We start from the raw sequence: 20,527 nt of genomic DNA, 5'->3' as shown, positions 1-20,527 counted from the left end.
ATGATTATAGTAATAATGTACATATAATTTTACATCCTAACATCTTGCCTAAAATTCACATAATATTTCCATGTTCCACAATTATTATATTAGCTGCATAAATCGTGGATGATCCTGGAAAAATTTGGTGTATTCATATTAGAGGAATACTTGGATCGATTTAAGTTATTATTCAATAGAAATTCATTTGACCACCACTCTAATAACACAGAATATTTAATGTACAACAGTTTTATAGAAATCCTTGTATTGCATTTAAATAGTAATCTAATAGATAGTACTCTGATCATGTTGTAATATAATTTTCTAAAATTGTTACTCCTTAATAAGCTTTCTTATTTCCAGTTGTTGAAACTTCATAAAAAATGGCAATATTTACTTAATCATATTCATACATATTTTTATGCAAATGAGAATTTTAAATCCCAGATACTTTCTTAACTTGCTGAATGATAATCATGAGGGATTCTCAATTTAATTGGGAAGACAAACAGCACATGCTACAGACAAGTGACAGAGACAAGAGACTTCATGTCAGCAGGGAAGAAGTAGTGTAATGAGGAAGAAACTCCCAACTTGATCTAATTTAGAACCCAGAAGAGCTTTAGGAATGTCTCAGAATTAATCTTTCTATTTATCCAGAGTGAAAGCAGACAATTAAGGTTAAGAAAAATAAAATGTAAATGAACAGATTTTTCTTTTGTCCTACGCAAGAGTCTAACCAGTTTCCTAATAAGCAAAGGCTTATAAAGGCAAATTTAGCATTAAAATATTTTATACTTCTTACACATGTAAGGAAGAAAAGATGATCTGAGGCTGCATATTTAACTCTCAATTACAAGATAATGTTTAAATTAAAATACAAATGGATAATCATCAAAACATGTCAAACCTGAAAATTAGATATTGAAATTAACATGATGTATTATCATTACTGGTTTATGTGCCTTTCTTCTCCTGTTAACCTGGGAATTCCATCAGAGGAAGATTAATCTTGTATTCCTGTCACCAAAAACACTGTCTGACACATAAACACTCAAGAAATGCTGGCTAAATTGATTTTTTTAATTATCTCCTAATTTGAATGAAAGTAGGGAGCTGACTGAATATAAAACTTGACTTTTTATCCTAAACTACTATTTTATTCATTTAATTTCAACATATTGAATGTTCTGACTTTGGTTGCTGACAAGTTTAGTCATCTCCTATAATTGAATATGTTACAGGACATTTCTTATGTTACTTCCCATAATTAATTTGAAGGTATATCAAGCCTAGCATTCCAGAAAACATATGTGAGTGTATGTGTGTGTGTGCACACATGTGTGCATGCACGTGTGAATACCTGCATATGTATAAAGTATACATACATACATATACATAGATGGACATGTTAGGAGCTTCAGTGAAGTAGGATGGGCCGGGCACAGCGGCTCACACCTGTAATCTCAGCACTTTGGTAGGCTGAGGCGGGCAGATCGCAAGGTCAAAAGTTCAAGACCAGCCTGACCAACATTGTGAAATCCTGTCTCTACTAAATATACAAAAATTAGCCAGGCGTGGTGGTGCACACCTGTAATCTCAGCTACTAAGCACACCGAGGCAGGAGAATCGCTTGAACCTGGGAGGTGGAGATTGCAGTGAGCTGTGATCATGCCACTGCACTCCAGCCTGAGCTGGAGACTCCATCTCGAAAAACACAAACAAAACAAAACAAAAGTAGGATGAAAATGACCCTGTCTCACACATCTTAAATCTCACTCTGAAGTCAATCTATTTTAAATGTTCACGGTTTTAGTTCTTTAGATGGCTACCCCCACTTCTCTAAATGATATACTTTTATTGCTCTTATCAGATGTGTTAATTTTAGACCATATTTGTTCATTTCTGACCATGAAATTGAGGTTTATTATATATGCATTTTTCCTTCCACTGTTTGAGAGTTACATACTATTTTTAGTTGTTTTACTAATGACCTTTGGAACTTTAACTGATAGGCCTATACTTCTATTTCTTGTTTCTTTAACTTCAGTTAGTATCTTGACTATCTGTTGAAAGAAAACAAATCTTTCATAGGTTTCTCATGCTATACAACCTATTCTGTTTACCCAAGAGGCAAAGCCCTGACTGCTGTTTACTAGGATTGTGCTTACAGGGAATGACCTTGACAGTGAGGTGATGTCTCCTTTTGGGGCAAAGCAGTCTTGCTTAATACCTGCTATGAAAGATGTGGAATCACCAAGCTCAGTATTCCTCACTGATGATGCGTACCCCACTGGGTACGCATCATCATGCCAGATCAATTGTGATGATTGATTTTTGGTGTCAACTTGACTGGATTAAGAGATCATCAGATAACTGGTATTGTTTATTCTCATTTTATCAGTAGGCACCAAGCCCATCCCTCTTCTACTGACAAGAAAACCCAGGTAGTTTTGCTTTAGATTTGAATGGTTGGGTCTTCCCAGTTGTTTCTGTGAGGGTATTTCCAGAAGAGATTGTTGTATGAATCAATGGACTGAGTGGGGAAGATCCACCATCTATATATATGGGCAGGCACCATCCAATAGACTGAAGGTCTAGATGGAACAAAAAGGTGCAGAAAGAGTGAATTCTCTCCCTCTCCTTTCTGGAGAGGGCACCTTTTCCTTGATCTAGGACAGCCTTCTCTCCTTCCTTGAATGTCAGAATTCTAGACTCTCTTGAGTTTTGACTCCAGAACTCACACTGCTCATTCCTGGGACTTTCAGCACCTTGGCCTCAGGCTGAGGAATACACCCCATGATCTTCCTTGGTTCTGAGGACTTCAGACTTGAACTGAGCCATGCAATGGGCTTTTCTGATTTTCTAACTTGCAGATGGCCTATTATGGGACTTATCAGCCTCCATAATCAATTAAGCCAATACCCCTAATAAAATTCTTTTCATACATCTTTCTCTTGTGGAAGAGAGATATATGAAAAGAGATCATCATCCATCTGTCTCTCTGTAGAACCCTGACTAATATATTTAACCACATGTCACCTTAGAAAAAAGGAGAACTGTCACAATGTAATGCTCATACTGTTTGCTGCACTGTGAGTAATAAATCTTTTGTCTCTGATCCGGGAGTCTTGGGTCTTCTGCAAGCCTCTGTGAAACAGTAACAAGCTAACTTCACTTGTAAGTATGGGAAATCTAATCACAAACCTAACATTTCCATCTCTTTAAAATAATGTTAGATGCAATTAATCTCTCTGTCCTTTCTTAAGCCTCTTTCAAATCAAATCTAGCCTCAGGCAATTATGTTCTAACTTCTACATTATCAAGGGTTTTAACATTTACTTTCCATTCTAAAACTTTAATTAAATATTTTGTGCTTAGTCCTAAATTGACTATGTAATCTAAAGTCCAATAAACAGTTTACATTGTTAATAACAATTGTACATTTAGTGTTCTAGAATTTTATGTCTTTCTCCATGGTTCCAAGATCCCACTCCCTGAACCACCCTAAAGAGACTATTAATTGCATCAAGAGCCCCTTCAGGGTGAAGAATTGACCCTCCTCTGAAGAAAATCTACTATATCCCTGATTTTTTTTTGGCATTTTCTGTGTTCTCTCGTTCTGTACTCCTTTTAGTTAGATGTTACAGTGACCACTCACCTCTTCATTTATTTTTGACTTCTTGGATTTGCCATATAGTCATAGCAATTTGTTTATATTCTATACTTTTAATTGAACTTTATATTTATTTTAGCATTAATATAAAACAACTCTTCCTTGTTCTAATTGAAGCTTTTATAAAATGTCTTCTCTTTCTAAAATGATTTCCTTTTCTCTTAGGGTAGCTTTCATTTTATTTTAAAACTTTTTCTCTTTTATACTGACTTTTTCTTGATAAATCTGTGGTTTGGAATGTACCCTGGTATGCTGACAGTCCTTTTCAGTACTGAAGGATTTATTCCCCTACCTGCTGCGATGGCTGTCACCTAACCACTCACTCAGTTGTCTCGCTGCTTAGACTGCTTCAGCGAGGGGGTTCCACCTGGCCAACGGTTATATGTTTTTCCCAGGGCAACTCACGTTCAATGCCTGTCAACAATGGAACATGAAGCCCCTGCGTTCCTTGCCCTGAAACCTTCAAAGCGTCATCCCAGCCTCAGAGTTCCCCGCAGGGTCAGCAGCGTCCTCATATCCCAGCCTGACTTCATCCTGTACCCAATTTTGCTTTTGTTTTCTTACCCTACAGGTGTTGATCTCAAGAGCACTCCCTCATAAGCTTCCTGCACAGTACTCACCTCAGAGTTGGATTCAGGAGAAATCCAACCTCCAACATGTGATTGTTGGTTCCTAATAATTTAAGAATTAAAATTGGGAGTCAGTACAAGCTCACTCCACCATTACGTAAAAGAGTAGGTGTGTCTATAATCTTCCACCCTGAATGGGAAACATTTCTGGGAGGTGGGGAATCTCACTGGCTGGCTTCAACTTAGGGTGAGTGGGCTAGGAGACTACTTTTAGATGTGTAAACCCTGGGATGCCAGAAAAAGTAGGGCTCTATTTTTGAGTGCAATAACAACTATAGAGATCTTAGCTCTCTTCCAAATTATTTTTAGATGATGTGTTGTTGTTTGTTTGTGATATGCTTGGTAGTATATCTCTGGGAGGCAGAAGAATCAATCAATATTTCTCTATAAAGAACATCAATTGTTTTTCAACTCTTTTTTATTTCTTCACTTTTTTGAAACACAGTCTCACTTTGTTGTCCACACTAGAGTTCAGTAGCGTGATCACAGCTCACTGCAGCCTCCACCTCCTTTCACCTCAGCTTCCTGAGTAGCTGGGTCTACAGGTGCATATCACCTTCCCAGCTAACTGTGTGTGTGTGTGTGTGTGTGTGTGTGTGTGTGTGTGTGTGTGTGTGTGTGTATTTTTGGTAGAAACACGGTTTTGCCATGTTTCTCCACCTGGTAAACTCAATTTTTTAAAATCTCTTTGTATATTTTAATTATTTCCTAAAGTTTTTCCATGCTTCTCCGTGCTACTGGAGACCCCTCTTGAATATTCTGGGATCTGGTGTCCTCTGATCTGTTTTCTCCAGTAACACTCTTCCATGTTCTTCCTGATTTCCAGAAACATGTTGAAATATTCCATTTCCTGATGGTCCCCTCTTAATATGCTATTCATTGTATTTATCTTACATTTCTATATTTTCTGTTTCAGTGAGCTCTACAAATGGATCAGATGTGAAAAGGCACCCAGTCTTTTATCCTAAACTGAAAGCACTTTCTCAATTTAAATTCAAATTACTGTACTTAAGTGAGAATTCATATTTTTTCTGTAAACTGGATGGCATATATAGAATATGCTGGCACTAGCAACTATCCAGAAAATCAGGAGGCTTGAGTTCAAGTAGCATTGGGTCAATCACTTCACTGGGTCTCTTTTTGCTTTGCCCAAAATGTTCACTCAAGGAAAATTATTCAAAATTTAGAATATACATTTAAACATATGTGATGATTCCAAACTTAGATATGAAACTATGGTGAAAAGAATAAACAACAAAATCAAACCTTAAGTTTTCATAACAACTGAAAATGAATATTCTATTTCAGTGCTTATTGTGGATATCAGATTTGAATGCCATTTGGAGGTCAACTAGGAGTATTTAGTTTTAACAGCTTTACTATGTAAATTGTGATTAGCCGATATTCCCTGGAAATCACTCCTGTGTGTTGGTCCTTAAATTATCTCTGGCATTTGCTTTGCTTAGTGTGTCCATGAGCCACTTATTAATGTGTCCTCAGGAACTCAAACTTTCTTTAATGGCATCTGTTTTTTATTCACAAGTGAATTTATGTGTTCACATGTGATTTGGTGCAGAAGAGGGGCATTCTGCAAGCTTCATTTGCTCTTGATTTAGGCACCTCAAATATGTTCTGGCCAGATTCCCTATTACATGGCAATTAAGCTTATTTTTATGAATATGAGTCATCTGCAATTTATTGAATATAACATGGAAACAAATTATTTTTTAAAACGAGCAAAATTGGATCACAGGTCAGATATGAATAAAGTCTTTATAGTCTTCCTGGGAACATTTTTGTCATTTAATAATTGAAATGTCTTGCATAATTCTAGCCTCTTAAATGTTATTCATCTATACTGAATCTGGGGAGAGGGGGAACAGTGCAAAATTTCTGCTCCAGTCTACTTGCTGCCAGTATTAAAGCCTGAGATTTTCCACATAACTAGAAATAGACGGTGTTATAAAATTCCATCAACAGGAACTTGTTTATGAGCTGATAGGGACTAATCATGACTTCTAACTGTGCAACAGCAATAAGCATTTTGAGCTTTCAAATTTCCTTCATAGGAACATCTTTGCATATTCACTTCAATTGAACGTGAGAATTATTTTTCTAAAACAGTAAGGTAGGAAATATGTAGAAACATTATGTGCCTTCACTTTAAGGAAACTATGAAACACAGATAATCTTAAAAATGTAGAAATGAATGAGAACTTCTTGGTCATCTACTTCCAGATCTCCTATCAAAAGTTCATGATGGACACTCAAAATCATTGCTAACTTTGACCTTGGAAAGTAAATTTTATGTCTAAATAGAATTTGCATTTTTACAATTTATTTAGTTTCTCTAATTATGCCATTGACTGTGGAGCCAAAACTAGGTTTGCAAACTGGCTCCATGACTTAGTAAATATATGACTCTGGGTGAGGACATTATTCACGCTGTGCTCAGTTTTCTCATCCATAAAAGAGAGATACTGATAAGGCCTACCTCACAGAGTTGGTGTAGAAATTAAAAGACATTTCACACATTAAGTATACTCACAAAATGCTGATACATCGCATGCAGTAAGTGTTTGCTATAATAACTAATTATTACTGTTGTGGCAAATAAAGAGTATATTCTTTTCATTTACTTTATATTGTCAGTCATTTATTAAATCACTTTGGCCTTTTTCATTTCAAAATTAGTAGTCTGATACCTGTAAGTTCCAGTGAAATCCTAGTAATTTTCAAATATTTAACTTTGTTAATGTTATGCAAAATAATGTTCATTTGGTGAGTTCTACAGGTCTAAACTTATGTAAAACAATATGGGGAAAGTAATAACTAATATGGAGCTCCCTGCCCCTAAGAAGCTTATAAGTTAGCAGACTGCTACCCACATAAATAGAGACCAATGGAGAATATGGACAGTTCTTTATTTTTGGGATAGCGATACAATAAGAGCATAGTGAAGAAAGGGATAAATTTCCACTAAATTAAATAGAAAAGAAAGGTGGAATTTGAGATAGATCTTAAAGGATGTGAAAGATTTCCAGAGAGAGACATAAAACAAAGACCATTCATAAAGGATTAAAGAAATTAGAAAATGCATGAAATAGAAAGCAGCATGTACAAAATGAAGGCACAGCATCTGGTGCTTTAATCAAACATGTATTCAGAAATAATATTTAAGAGAAAAAGATCTCATGGTTACAAGATTCATTCTTATTAATTTAATGCAATTCATGTATGTACATTATAAAACTAGTTTGAGCACTGCCTGTTATAATTCATATGCATTTATAAAATTAAACTTTTGCAAATTAAATAAAAAGAAAACTACAAAACTGGTAAAATTCCTATCAAGTATATAAGTGCAATGTAAGAAATGGTGTTGCATGCTCTAGTAAAACACTGCTCAAAGTGTAAAAATTTAGAGCACAGGTCCTTTTGAATTTGTCCTGTCTGTGTGTTACCATATGCTTTGTGAATACTCAATACTTCTTCTATACCAAAACAACCTGGGTACCCTTAATCACAGAGCACACAGAAACATCATTTGATGCTAGCATCATCAGTGCTATTACATTCTATACATATTAACCCAATTTCTCTTTTTTTAAAAGTAGTCCTACTTGATGCCAATATAATCATAACACAAATGCAAATAAAGCATGAAAGTAATACAATAATTGATCCTAAATGGGATTACATATACATATATACAGAGGGAAAGGAAGTAGAAAGCCCTAACAGCCGGGAGCTGGGAGCTGGCCTGGTGCCCACCACTAGGCCATTAATTCTTTTATTGAAAATAAATGATTTCACAGAATACCAGTATCAGAAAAGGCTCTCTGTAACCATGGTGGAACAAGACAAAAAGACGACCACTTCATAATCATAACTGAACACAGATAATGCAAAATAAAACAAACATGGATTACAAAACCACAAAAATGATCAATAAGACCCTCTCACAACTAACATCAGTGACTGCGATTTTTCACCAGAGTTTTAGCTTCTCTCTGTCCCTCCTGCATCCCAGACACAACTTACTAAGATACCAAATTGCAAGCCCCGTGCTTTCCGGAAGCACCCAATCCAAAGCTTCCCTAGATGCCTCCCAGAACGCTCATCCTCCTAACATTCCTTTACCAGTTTCCATGTCATATGGTCTCACCTACTGCAAGAAACACCAATAAACATAACTTTGTTCAACAACAGATGGGTTTGTTCCTGATGGTTTGTGACTAGTGTGCACTGAACACGTAAGTAGTTAGGTATATAGATAGATAAGAAAGATACACACATATCCTTCCATATAGCTACACATACTTTTGTTTTCACACAAAGATTTTAGTTCTCTTAAAACTTTGAATAACAGAGGGCAAGAACATAAATACTTAAGAGATGTTAGTTTGACATCTTGTCACTGATAGACTTAAAGATCAATGGACTAGAAACCCTTAAAGAGAAGGGGCAGAACCAAGTGTCAGAAAAGTTAATGTTTTATTTACATGATTCGTGAAAACTTTGTTTCCTAATACTTTTCTATAAGTATTTTCACTTCCATTTAAGTTTTTGTTTCATTTCTATAAGTCATTTCAAGCGCTTAGGTTACAGAATGCTTCCTACACAAAGTATTAAAGTCTTTTTTAAATTTTGTAGCCAAAAGAAATGTGTTAGTATTTTATGAAAAATATGATTTATGTGCTTTTTTTGACATAAAGCATGCACTACCCCAGTATGAAAAAGAAAAGTAGACATAATCCTTTTTCATTTAAGAACAACAAAATAAGCACAGAACTCTGAAAGATGCTTGACTCATGGAAATCATAAATATTTTACCACCTCTTAGTCATAGGCAGTAAACAAACCCTGTTCCATACTAGATGATATAACAGTAGTAATCCATTAACAACTCACATTCTACTGTAGAATATAATGACCCAGAGCTTTTTTTTTCCACTCTTTGCATTCATTGGCTATCGTCCAGATTGTTATAAATTGTTTTCATTATTCCATGTATATTAATATTTTTTAAAATAGTAAATTTGAAAGTTTTAAAATCTATATAAAAGAACTGCCAGGAAAGAATGATGTTTAAAATTTGCAGTTATATTAACATAATCAATGTTAACAATTTGGAGAGTACATCACACTTTCTGAAATGAGTTGGCTTTCCAGAAGACCTACAAAGTGGTCAAAGTGTCAGAAAGTGAAAGCCAAGACATGGGTTCAACACTCAGAAACAAGAGTCTGAAGATGTATCATCAAACCCAAAATATTCATCTATTGGAAGAAAAAGAAGACAAAATATTCTATTTGCCAAAAATCAGTGCAAATACCAAGATTCAATCTTCTTACTCCAAACAGAATATGAGTTGATGGTTACAAAGATTGAAGTGTCAGACAGTCAGTACATTCAGATGAACTTTTGTATGTCAGAGGTCTGGTATTGGGCAATGGAGGCAAAATTAAGTATTCAAGGAGAGGAGGCTTCTTATTAGCAAGATCGGCATGACGGTAACAATGCTAAACCAGAAATACACTGATACTAGATATTTCATAGTCACCTTGGTCTCTCAGAACTGCTTTCAACGTCTGAGTTATGGCTAAATCTATGTCCGGGAGATGAAAGGGGTCTTGAGCATGAGAAACCAGGAGTACAGGGGCAGAGACGGGTACAGCTCTAAAATACAATTAGGAATTTTTATTAAAATAACTACTACTATCATACACACATTAAATCTTCATTATAAAAGCATGCCAGCTTAGGTGGAAACAGCAAAGATTAATTTATAATTATGTAATTCAGAATTAAAGGATTTTACTCACATGTCTTTTAATTAAAATTACCAGTTTACCTGCCTGGCTTCATTTCAAAGTAAGTTGGTATATTATTCACTAAATACCACAGGTTTTCTCTGTCTCATATCTTCTAATAGCAGTGACACAAATTTGGAAAAGACTAATTAGCTGAGGCATTAACATATATCTCAGAAGAATAAACTTACCACTTCATTTTCTCAGCCATATGGCTGAGAGATCACACTTGGCATGACCTTTCCAGCAGGGAGGTCAGAATTTCATTTATAAATAGATAATTGGAAATGCATCCATCTGAGCTTCTATGGTGCTAAAGAACTTAAGTTTTTCAGAGAGCTATTTAAAGACCAAAAGGATAAAAATTGTCTTCTCTGAACACCATATGAGCAGGCTTGGGGGATGCTGAAATATTTCAGAAAAAATTACATGAAGTTATGTGTTTTTTGTGAGTGTGTATCTTTTTATCTACGCTTCTAAATATGAAAATAAGTTGTAGAAACATGAGTTGAAATATGTGTTTGTAAATACCTTATCACAAATGAATTTTCTAAAAACACAAGTGGTTTTTCAAGCAATGAAAATATTTGCCCTTATTTTTGGAAGTTCCAAAAATTTAACTACTTCCTTAGGATTTGTCCTCAATCAATGATTCTCAATCCTGGTCACATATTGGAATCACCTTGGAGATTCTATTAAAATGCTGATGTTGTGATTTACTCTAGCGATTTAGATTTAATGAGACTAGGGTAAGACCCTGGTACCGTTATTTTTTCAGACGCTCCGCGCCTGATTGTAATGTGTGGTCAAGGTTGAAACCTGGTCTAAATGATGGGTGTGGTAGGCACAAAGACGTGCTCCAATCCCAGATCTTCCTCTGAAAAAAGGGTTTTCTGTACAGCTGTAAGAATTGAGATCAGCAGACAGCCTCATGCTGTTGGCTCCTTTAGGATTTGCCTCAACTGCTGAGAACCACTTTGCCTGAGGTTATGTCTTTCCCACAACAACCCACCACAGTGACTGAGCAGAGTGACCATATAAATGCATTGCTATAGGAGGAAAACAATAGAAGATGCTCTGATGGGCAAAATTTGTTCCAGGACTAACCTAGTTGACCAAGGTTTGGAAAATCTGTGTCAAAGTTTGACTTCTCCTTCATCCCAATTCTGTTCTCTTCTCTTACCTTTTGCAGATGTGACAGCCATCTTACACCCCAAACTCCATCTTGGTCCCTGCTTCAGGAGAATCCAGTGACAATACATTCACAGTATGCTCACAACTGGTAGTGGAGACATTTTTATTTGCCTAGCTCTCATTTTTCCCCTGAATGGTTAAACATGAGGGCTGTGAAATTAAAATGTCTGGATTCATATTCCACTCCTTTGCAACTTTAGTACTGTGCTAACCTACCCTGTGTTAGCCAGACTCTATCTTGCTGAGAGTCAGACACTCCATCTTAACCTCTGCCTTACTCCTCCCACCATTTCTCCCCTGAGTGCAAAGCTGGGTTATGCTCCTGTGCTGGGTCATGCTGTACTTAGAACTATAGAGGCATATAACCACTGTAACCATAGCCTGCTTGACAAACCCACTTGCAACTGTGAATACCACCCCCTGATTGATTGTATGTCAAGTACCGAATACACTACCACCCCTTAGTAACCAGCAATCATGGGAACCGCTTGTGTATACCCTCCTTAGTAATCAACAATTGTGGGAACCTCCTGCCTCCTGGTTACCAGCCTCCTTATCTAACTTGCTTGTTCTGCTTCTGTAAAATTCCGCTTCAGGTAGACTCCACCTCTCCTATCTTAAGCAAAGTATAAAAAGAAATCAAGCCCCTTCCTCAGGGCCGAGAGATTTTGAGGGCGAGCTGACTCTCAGTTGCTGGCAATAAAAGACTCTCAATTGGAACTCAGAGTGTGGCACTTCCCTTCTAACTCACTCGGGTATAACATCACCAGTTATGTACCTCCCTGTGCCTCACTTTTCTCATTTGTGAAATGTGGATAATTATTGTTCTTTATTGGTACTATAATTGAAGGAACTACAAAAGATAATCTAAGCAAAGTGCTTATTATGGTGTCAGGCACTTATTAAATACATTGTAAATATTAGCGACTTCCTGGGGAGTTTAATTCAATGTCAATTGAATGGGATTATTCTCAACCCACTCTTAGATTCAAAGAAGGACATGTGACACAAGTAAACCATTCAAAGTTTTCATTAGGGGTGAGATATTTTTTCTTAATGCTCAAAGTGGTTCTGTTTTGTTCTGTTTTTCATTTTTCAATATAGTAGAATCTGTTCCTGGGGCAGGCTGAACAATAACCCCAAAGATATCTAAGTCTTCATCCATGGAGCCTTTGGATGTAATCTCATATGACAAAAAGAACTTTGCATATGTCATTAAATTAAGCATCTTGAATTGGAAATGTTGTCCTGAATTATCCAAGTGGGCCTAAATGCAATCACAAGTGGCCTTATAAGAGGGAGGTTGAGGGAGATAACCTGACTACAAAGAGAAAGAAAGCTAAGTGACAATAGAAGCATATCTGAGTGATGCACTTTGAAGATGGAGGAAGGGGCCACAAGCCAAGGAATGACAGCAGTCACTAGAAAATTAAAAGGCACAAATTGGAATCTCCCCTCAGAGGTTCCAAAAGGAACAAGCCCTACTAACAATTTGTGACTGATTTCAAACTTTTGACACACCAAACTATTGGATAAAACATTTGTGTTATTTTAAGGCATCAAATTTGTTACAGTAGCTATGAGAAACCAGTATCATTTCTGACCATATCAACATGCTTCCTTTTTGAGGGTAGTTCATCATTGCCTGGAAATTGTTGGAAAGTAAGGCCCCATCTCCCTTCATGGATAGCAAGAGAAGTCTTTATTCTGGAAACCAAATGCCCAGAGGTCTTGATACTATACCAAGCTAGCTGACTTACATCAGCTAACTTAAGCAGATACGAAGTTAATTGAAAGACTACCAAAAAGTGCATAAAAATATGTTGGTAGGATTTGGCTCAACACAGATAAATTCTGTCATATAAACTGATTTGTCTACTATCCAGGTGAGAACCTAATGGACAGCAGCAGGGAACAAATTTGAACCTCTTATCTAAGAACAACCAGACACCTGAGGACAGGCTCATGCCTTCAATACTTTCCACCCTCGAGGGAAACAATCTGTCATCCCTAGAAGAGAAATTGATTCTGATTTGGATTTTATCATTTTGCAACCCATACTAGTTGTAGCCTTATAGTTTGCCTACTATACCATCATTTTATGCTAAGAGCATTGCTTAGCAGCAGGAAATTATTGTACAGCATAAGACATAAGTAGTTGGGACGGTATTGCAAAGAATCGTTGGCTTTAAATGAGAATCAAATAAAATTAGCTGTCTTTATAGAAAAAAGGAATGACATATGGAAGCCTCAATGAAAGTGCTAGTTTGTAGGGAACACACTCACCAAGGGTTGCATTCAACTGAAAGCTGGTTATTCCAACTCAGTGTTTAGAGCCCTTTATTCCAACAGGAGCAAAAACAGCAAGGAGATTATATTGCAATAGAATTATGGCTATGACAATGAAATAGAAAACAAATATTGCTACTTCACAATGAAAATCCATAGATTTCCTGGATTTGACGTTCAGTAGTAACTACTGATGGAAAACTGTGACAACCTTATAAAAGGAAGTTTGCTAAGGACCCCCAGATCACCGCACCTAACAAATAATTTAACCACAAGCAACTGAGTTCTTAGCTCAAGTAAAAGAAATTGTGAAGTACATTGTAGAAAATAATTTATATATGCCAGTTCTAGCCCCCCAAATAAAGAAACAAGAAGTGTAACTTCTATCTACTTTTTCTTCCTTCTTTTATGTGTCATTTATGCATTTTAATACTTAAGTTTACCTTCTCTTCCTCTCTATGAAAAATGTAGACCATAATGGGTATTTGTCAATTTTTGAAACACAGCATCTAAAAATATTTTCAATGTGAATGGAATTCTTATTATTTAGACCTTGTTTAGAGGTAGAATGCATTTATCATAAAAGCAGAAAGAGGCACAGAACTTCCCTATCTGTTCTCTGGCAATTAAAACACAAATATAAGATCTATACCACTCTACTCTGATACTGCTATTCAGGAATACTTAGAAAGCTTTGTGAGTTTAGTTTGGAAAAGAAAAGTTACTTTGGACCAGTTTTCTATTGTCCAATACTAGTAGTATCAGCAAGAGGGAGTGACTAGTGGCTTCAAAGCAGCATCTTGATTCATCCTGTGCTGTGATTTGGGATCCTTAGTCTCTATAACATGCCAATTTTTCCAGCCCAATTTCCTAGACCTCTCACTAATTTGGTGGACTATTGAATATTCATTTAATAATTTATTTTCTTATTTACATAAGTTATGAATTAAGCTTCTGTTTTGTAACCCAGAATCTTGATTGACACATATAATTCATACAATTTTATAATTTAGTAAAAGTAGATCTTAGGCTGGCAATAGCTACTTTTTGCCATTATGTTGAGAAAGATTATATCTGAGAAATGGGAGAAGACTAAAAGAGAAAGAGAGTGAGAAAAAGCTGAACATTTTATGGGCCTCAGATGCTCCAATGCCTGAATCCATCTGCCAATAGATTTTTAAATTCAATTACATGAGCCAATAAATCCCCCTGTGCACCCCTATCTTTTGTTTGTTTATTTGATCTGCTTAGGTTAGGTCCAGTTCCGTATCTGTCACTTGAAACTGTAAGAATAGTGAACAGTACAGAAGTGTTTCTAGGAAGCATAGCATAAATTTTAGAGTTATAAGCACTCCATGTATTGCCTGTAGTTTATGGACCAGGTCCTAAGTAACCGTATCTGAAAAAAAATCTCTCCCACCAGAAAAATGAGGAAAAGTTTGTTCCCAGTAATCTGAGTTTCCTGATAGGGTAAAAGGTGAGTTTTTTTTTTTTGTTGTTGTTGTTGTTTTGTTTGTTTGTTTTTGTTTTCAGAATTATAAGAAGCATATCCAAGAAAATGAATTGAAGAAGTACATCCAGTTAAATGCTTCATCAGATCTAAGTACCCAAAGCCGACATGAATAAGATAATGCAGCAAAAACAAGAGTTAGAAGGTGTGGGCTCAAATGAAAGAGGCTCAAATGGGAGTTTGTTGGTACCAATTCTGAAGCCAAGTTTTCCACTTGCAAATTTTTTACAAGGATGTTGAATGTCCCCATAAAGGGACTGAGAGAGTTGGACTGAAAATTAAACTTACCACAAAAATGTTGATTATCACTGACTCTTTACAAGTTGTTTCTACCATATTATTAAATAGTTGACATTATTGGTAACTATGTTGAAATCTCCTGCTAAGATAGATTGGATTAAAAATGGAAAATTCCACAGTTCTCAGCAGCAATCATTCTAAATACCTCCAAACTTCTTGGCTCTCCTCCATCTGGCTCTTCAATCCTCTTCCATGCAGACCTTTTTACATTATGAATTTTTTTCTCTATAGTGTTACTTCTTCCCTCTCAGGTTTTCTGTTTTACATTTCAATCCTGGTCAGCAAAATGATAGTCCACCCTACCAAAAAGAGGGAAAGGAAGAAGAAAGGAAGAGGAGCTAATAATTTTTATTATGTTACTTATTTTGGGGGGGAAACTTGCTTATGTTGTCAGTAAAATACATCTATACATACACCATATAATTTCCAAGGCTGGGCTGTAAATATTCACAAGGAATGAACAATGTGTTACACCTGGCTTTGATAAAATCATCCTTGCAGAGCAGACTGAGCTCCTGGGGCCAAGGTAAGGAACTGGTCTGACTTGGGGCCAGTGGGACATTCCTAGATATCTATAGGGTAGAAGTAATGTATTAATTCTTACACCTCTTCCAACACCTATCACAGCACTTGGTGAGTATAAAAAATAATAATTTTATGAATGAAATTATAGAGGTGTAGTACTTAGCAGTTGGCAATTGTTTGAAAATTCATGTATAGGTTTTCAATAAGGAGTAGACAAATATATAAAATTTTAATTATATTCTTACTTGATGATCGTATAATAATAAGCCCTTTTCCTGGCCATCTTCTGTGTTTATGACATTTATTAGGTGTCAATTTTTTTTAAAAAAGAGGCATTTTTTTCATTCTTCATGAGATCATAGTAAATTTCTTTGAAACTCTTACCAGTTGCCACGTACAGTCTTTTTACTGGCTGTCAGTGTCAACTTTAATTGGGTTTTAAACACAGAACATTTAAATCTGTGCTTTATTTATTCTGGCTGCCTATAGCTAAGTTAAGGTGTTAAAGGGGTCACAGCAGTGATTTTCAACTTGGAGTAATTTTGACCCTCAGGAGGTATTTGTCAAAGTCAGTATGCAATTTCTTTATGTTTACGACTAGGGACTGGGGTGCTACTGGCATCTCAGGTCAGGGATGCTGCTAAACATCCTATAATACACAGGGAAGCCACTACAACTAAGAATTAACTAGTTGAAAGTGTTGCAATGCTGAGGTTCAGAAACCCTGGCCAGGTTAAAGAAGGATACACAATTAATGTACTATTCTGATGAAAATATTTCCTAGTGTAATGGTAAAAGTGATTCAGCTATTTAACTTTTTTCTCTGTGTGTTCTCTTAACTCACTATACTAATTTCTATTCAGTCCTAAGATGGATTTTGGCATACTAATTCTAAGTAACCAAGTATGACTGCATGTAATTAAAAAATTAGAAGGCAGCTAGTAAATAAAAATATGGAGAATCTTCCTTCAAACACAAAAGACTAGATTTAATGCTTCAACTGATAGAGAGGGGAAAGGTGAAGAGGGAGAACAGAGGAGCATTTCTTAGAGAAGAGCATGTTCTCTTTTTGTCATTAGGAAATAAAACTCATCTGCCTAACAAAATTCAATGATTCAAGTAATAAAACACATTAGCAAGGCCAAGAATTGTGGCATCATGGTACAATTCAATTCATCACTGTACCCTCTTAGATACGTTATGTATATATTATATATAAGCACACACACATATGTACATATACATATATACATATACCCACATACACACACACACACACATATATATATAGAGAGAGAGTGAGAGAGAGAGAGAGAGAGAGTTTTGTCTCATTGCCCAGATTGGAGTGCAGTGGTGTGATCTTGGTTCACTGCAACCTCTGCCTCCTGGGTTCAAGCGATTCTCCTGCCTCGGTCTTCTGAGTAGCTGTATATATTTTTACTAAGCAGTATTGTCATACCAATAACAGCATATCAACTAACATTTCCCACATGTGTCCCTGTATCTATGGCCAAATGCATATGGCCAGCATACAAAGAAGTCTGCTCTCTTACTATGAAAATGGATGCACATTTTAAAATGTAATGACATTCTAGTTTTCCATTCTAGAAGTAGGCCAGGCTGAATAACATTATAATGTGGAAATAAGCATGTTATCAGCAAACGTATAGGCCCATAAGATAAATATGTTTTGCCACAATAGGAATCAGTATGCTCATATTCATCAAACAGCCAAATGAGTTTTATTTGACATAAATTATTTCCATGCCTAGAAATGTTTGAGGAATCACAAGTGGTTTAAATAATTTACAAGGTAGCATACACGTTAAGGTCAAAGTATATGATGTACTGTGTCCTCTTCAATTAAAGAAAAGTATAAAATTTGCTTTGGATATAGATGTTATGAATTTGGAACCTCAGTTGCATACCACCAGATTTTTAAAAATAGATTTTATTAATTTAATGCATGTATAGTCAAATATCTAATTCAGAGATGTCTTTTTAAAACTCTAGATTTGTTTAGTCTTCAAATACCTATTAGAATGAACCATGTGAAACTCCCCATTTATGTAGGTCCAACTGTCCAATATCAACCATTTCATTGTTTCCATCTACATTTTGATATCGCTCTTAATCTCATTCTAATTCTGCTTTTGTCACTATATAATTTGATGTTAACAAATAGGCTATTACAAACAGAACTATTATATATTATATATTAGCCAGATATTTCCTTTTGCCATAAGTTAGAGATGGGTGGAGTGGAAGTTTGTAGTATATGAGAAAAAGCAAGCAAAAGGCTTGTTATCTGTTTTGACATTTGCAAAAGTAAATGCCTCTCTGACGTACTACAATCTATTTCTTAGATGAGTTTATGATAAGTGACTAAAATTATTATATTTAACTGGAAATTGGCTTAATCAAAATCTTAAATTGTTTCTAATGTGTACTATACTACTGTATTTTTTATTTGTATTTATTGTAAAGTTTTGAAGATATATCAACTTAGTTCTTTCTCTGGAGTCTATAGTATTTAATCTTTATCTTCTACAATGTATTTGATTGTCTACCTGTATTCTGTTTACTCATTCACACATCTTTTTTCTTCTGCTAGATTGTAAGTATATGAGGATAGGAGGACATCCTCCAACACCAAATAACAAAATACGTAGGTGTCAAAAATATTTTTAATTAATAAAAGAGGTGAAATAATTTTTAAACATTAAAAATATTTTTAATTAATAAAGAAGTGAATGAATGAATCACTTCTAAAGACAAGAGACCTAAGGTTTTTACATCCTATTTGATATAGTTTGCATGTTTATCCCCTCCAAATCTCATGCTGAAAAGCGATCCCCAGTATTGAAGATGGAGGTCTAGTGGAGGTGTTTGGATTAAAGAGTTGGATCCTTCATGATTGGCTTAGTGCCATCCCTGTAATAGTAAGTGAGTTTTCTATTTGTTCACCTGAGAGCTGATTGTTAAAAAGAGTCTGGGACTTCTATCATCTCTCTTTTGCTTTCTCACCATGTGACACACCAGGTCCTCTCTATTCTGCTATGACTAAAACTTCTTAAGGCCTCACCAGAAGCTGAGCAGATGTGAGTGCCGTGCTTGTACAGCCAGCAGAATGATGAATGATGAGGCAAATAAACCTCTTTTCTTTATAAATTATTATTTGATGTTACCAGTCTTAGATATTTCTTGATAGCAGTGAAAAATGGACTTGTGCATTATTTTCTGACACCCACTTAGGATTTTAACTCCTATGGAACTATTTATGGATTTATTATTTTGAGAAAGAGTAATGGACAAGAGTGTAAAGCAGCACTTCAGTATGTGTGATTTTTAAGACTGCATTTATTATGGACAATACTGGGATATATTTAAAACTTGACAGAGAGAATGTTATATCAAGGGGAAGTTTTCTCACTCCCCCTCCCCACCTCACTCTTCTGCATTAAAATCCAAAAGAACAGAGATGTTAAATTAAGAGGAAAGCTCTAAGGTAACCAAGTGCAAAGTCAAGAACTTGTCCTTTGTGAATAAAAATGACTAACTCTCCAGGAGATATATAAAAAGACTGTAGATTTATTAATGGCTAACAAGCTGCATTTTGTCATAAGTACAGAATCTCTTTTAAGTTATAATTCTCATTGGATTTAAAATTATTTTCCTGATATCTAATAATTACCTGAAATTGAGAAAAAAAAATTATAGGGAAAAAATGAAACTATGAGTAATCCCGTTACCTAACAGCAAACACTGCTAACACATAGCTATAAATCCTTCTTATTTTTTTACTATGCAAACAAATACCCAGATAGATATAAAAAATAAAGAGAAATACATGCAGAGAGAATGAGGAAGTCAGCAAGTATTACTGCAATAGAACCAAACTAAAAGAGCAAGAGATGTTTCTTTTTTCCAAGATGGCAGATTAGAAGCTTTTTAGTATGACTTGGCCTGAAAATAGCAAGTTAGCATATAAAGATCCATGCTGTGAGCTTTAACTCAAGAAGAAAAATGGGAATGCATCAGAATCATAAAAAATACCCCAGAACCCAGGGAGGAGAATGTGGGCAAACAGCCCCCATGATCTGCATCAGCACCTTGCTGATAAAAGTGAGTGAAGCTCCAGTGTGTTAGAGAGGGAGAAAGCATCCCTGTGTTAGTCACCTTTCCAAGGGGACCTGAGCAACCCAAGCTGAGAGAGAGCACTTTGATTCTCCCAAACCCTGTAATTAACTTGGGGAAAGGCCTGAAGATGCTGTGAGGGAAAGACACTGGGAAATGCTGCAGACATTCTCCTAGACCCAGCGCTGAGAGCAGGACACCATTTTTTAATCTGGGTACATTCAAAGTCAACCATCCTTTGGTAACCCAGCAGTGTGGCCACATAGGTGTTTCAGTCCCAGGCCAGAGACTGGAGTGCCTGCTCTATGGCAAGGTAGGGGCCTCCACAGAAAGAACTATGGAAAGTCCCCTCAGCAGTAGGCACTGGAATTGTCTTTTTCCCTTTCATAGGCCTGGAGAAGGAGGAGAGCTGCCACAGGTGCAGCTTTTCCTGGGCAGCGAGACTTATAGCCAAGGCCAACTTGGCAACCA

The 20,527-nt window shown here is 35.9% G+C and overlaps 1 long non-coding RNA gene across 3 annotated transcripts in view; it reads right to left on the bottom strand.

The window, feature by feature from the left end:
• The window catches only part of LOC118146861 (uncharacterized), a 294,849-nt gene that overhangs the window by 122,847 nt on the left and 151,475 nt on the right, over positions 1-20,527 (bottom strand). For 2 of the 3 annotated variants that reach the window (XR_013525324.1, XR_013525322.1), the window contains exon 2: positions 15,540-15,693. The exons of the other annotated variant lie outside the window; for it this stretch is intronic. This is a non-coding gene — a long non-coding RNA (uncharacterized LOC118146861). The remainder of the gene's footprint in view (positions 1-15,539; positions 15,694-20,527) is intronic. 3 annotated transcript variants of the gene reach the window in all.

This window comes from Callithrix jacchus, chromosome 13 (genome assembly GCF_049354715.1).
Source record: "Callithrix jacchus isolate 240 chromosome 13, calJac240_pri, whole genome shotgun sequence".
Classification (NCBI taxonomy): Eukaryota; Metazoa; Chordata; class Mammalia; order Primates; family Cebidae; genus Callithrix; species Callithrix jacchus.
The sequence above is the reverse complement of the archived record's forward strand: the minus strand, read 5'-3'. Positions and strand labels throughout refer to the sequence as shown.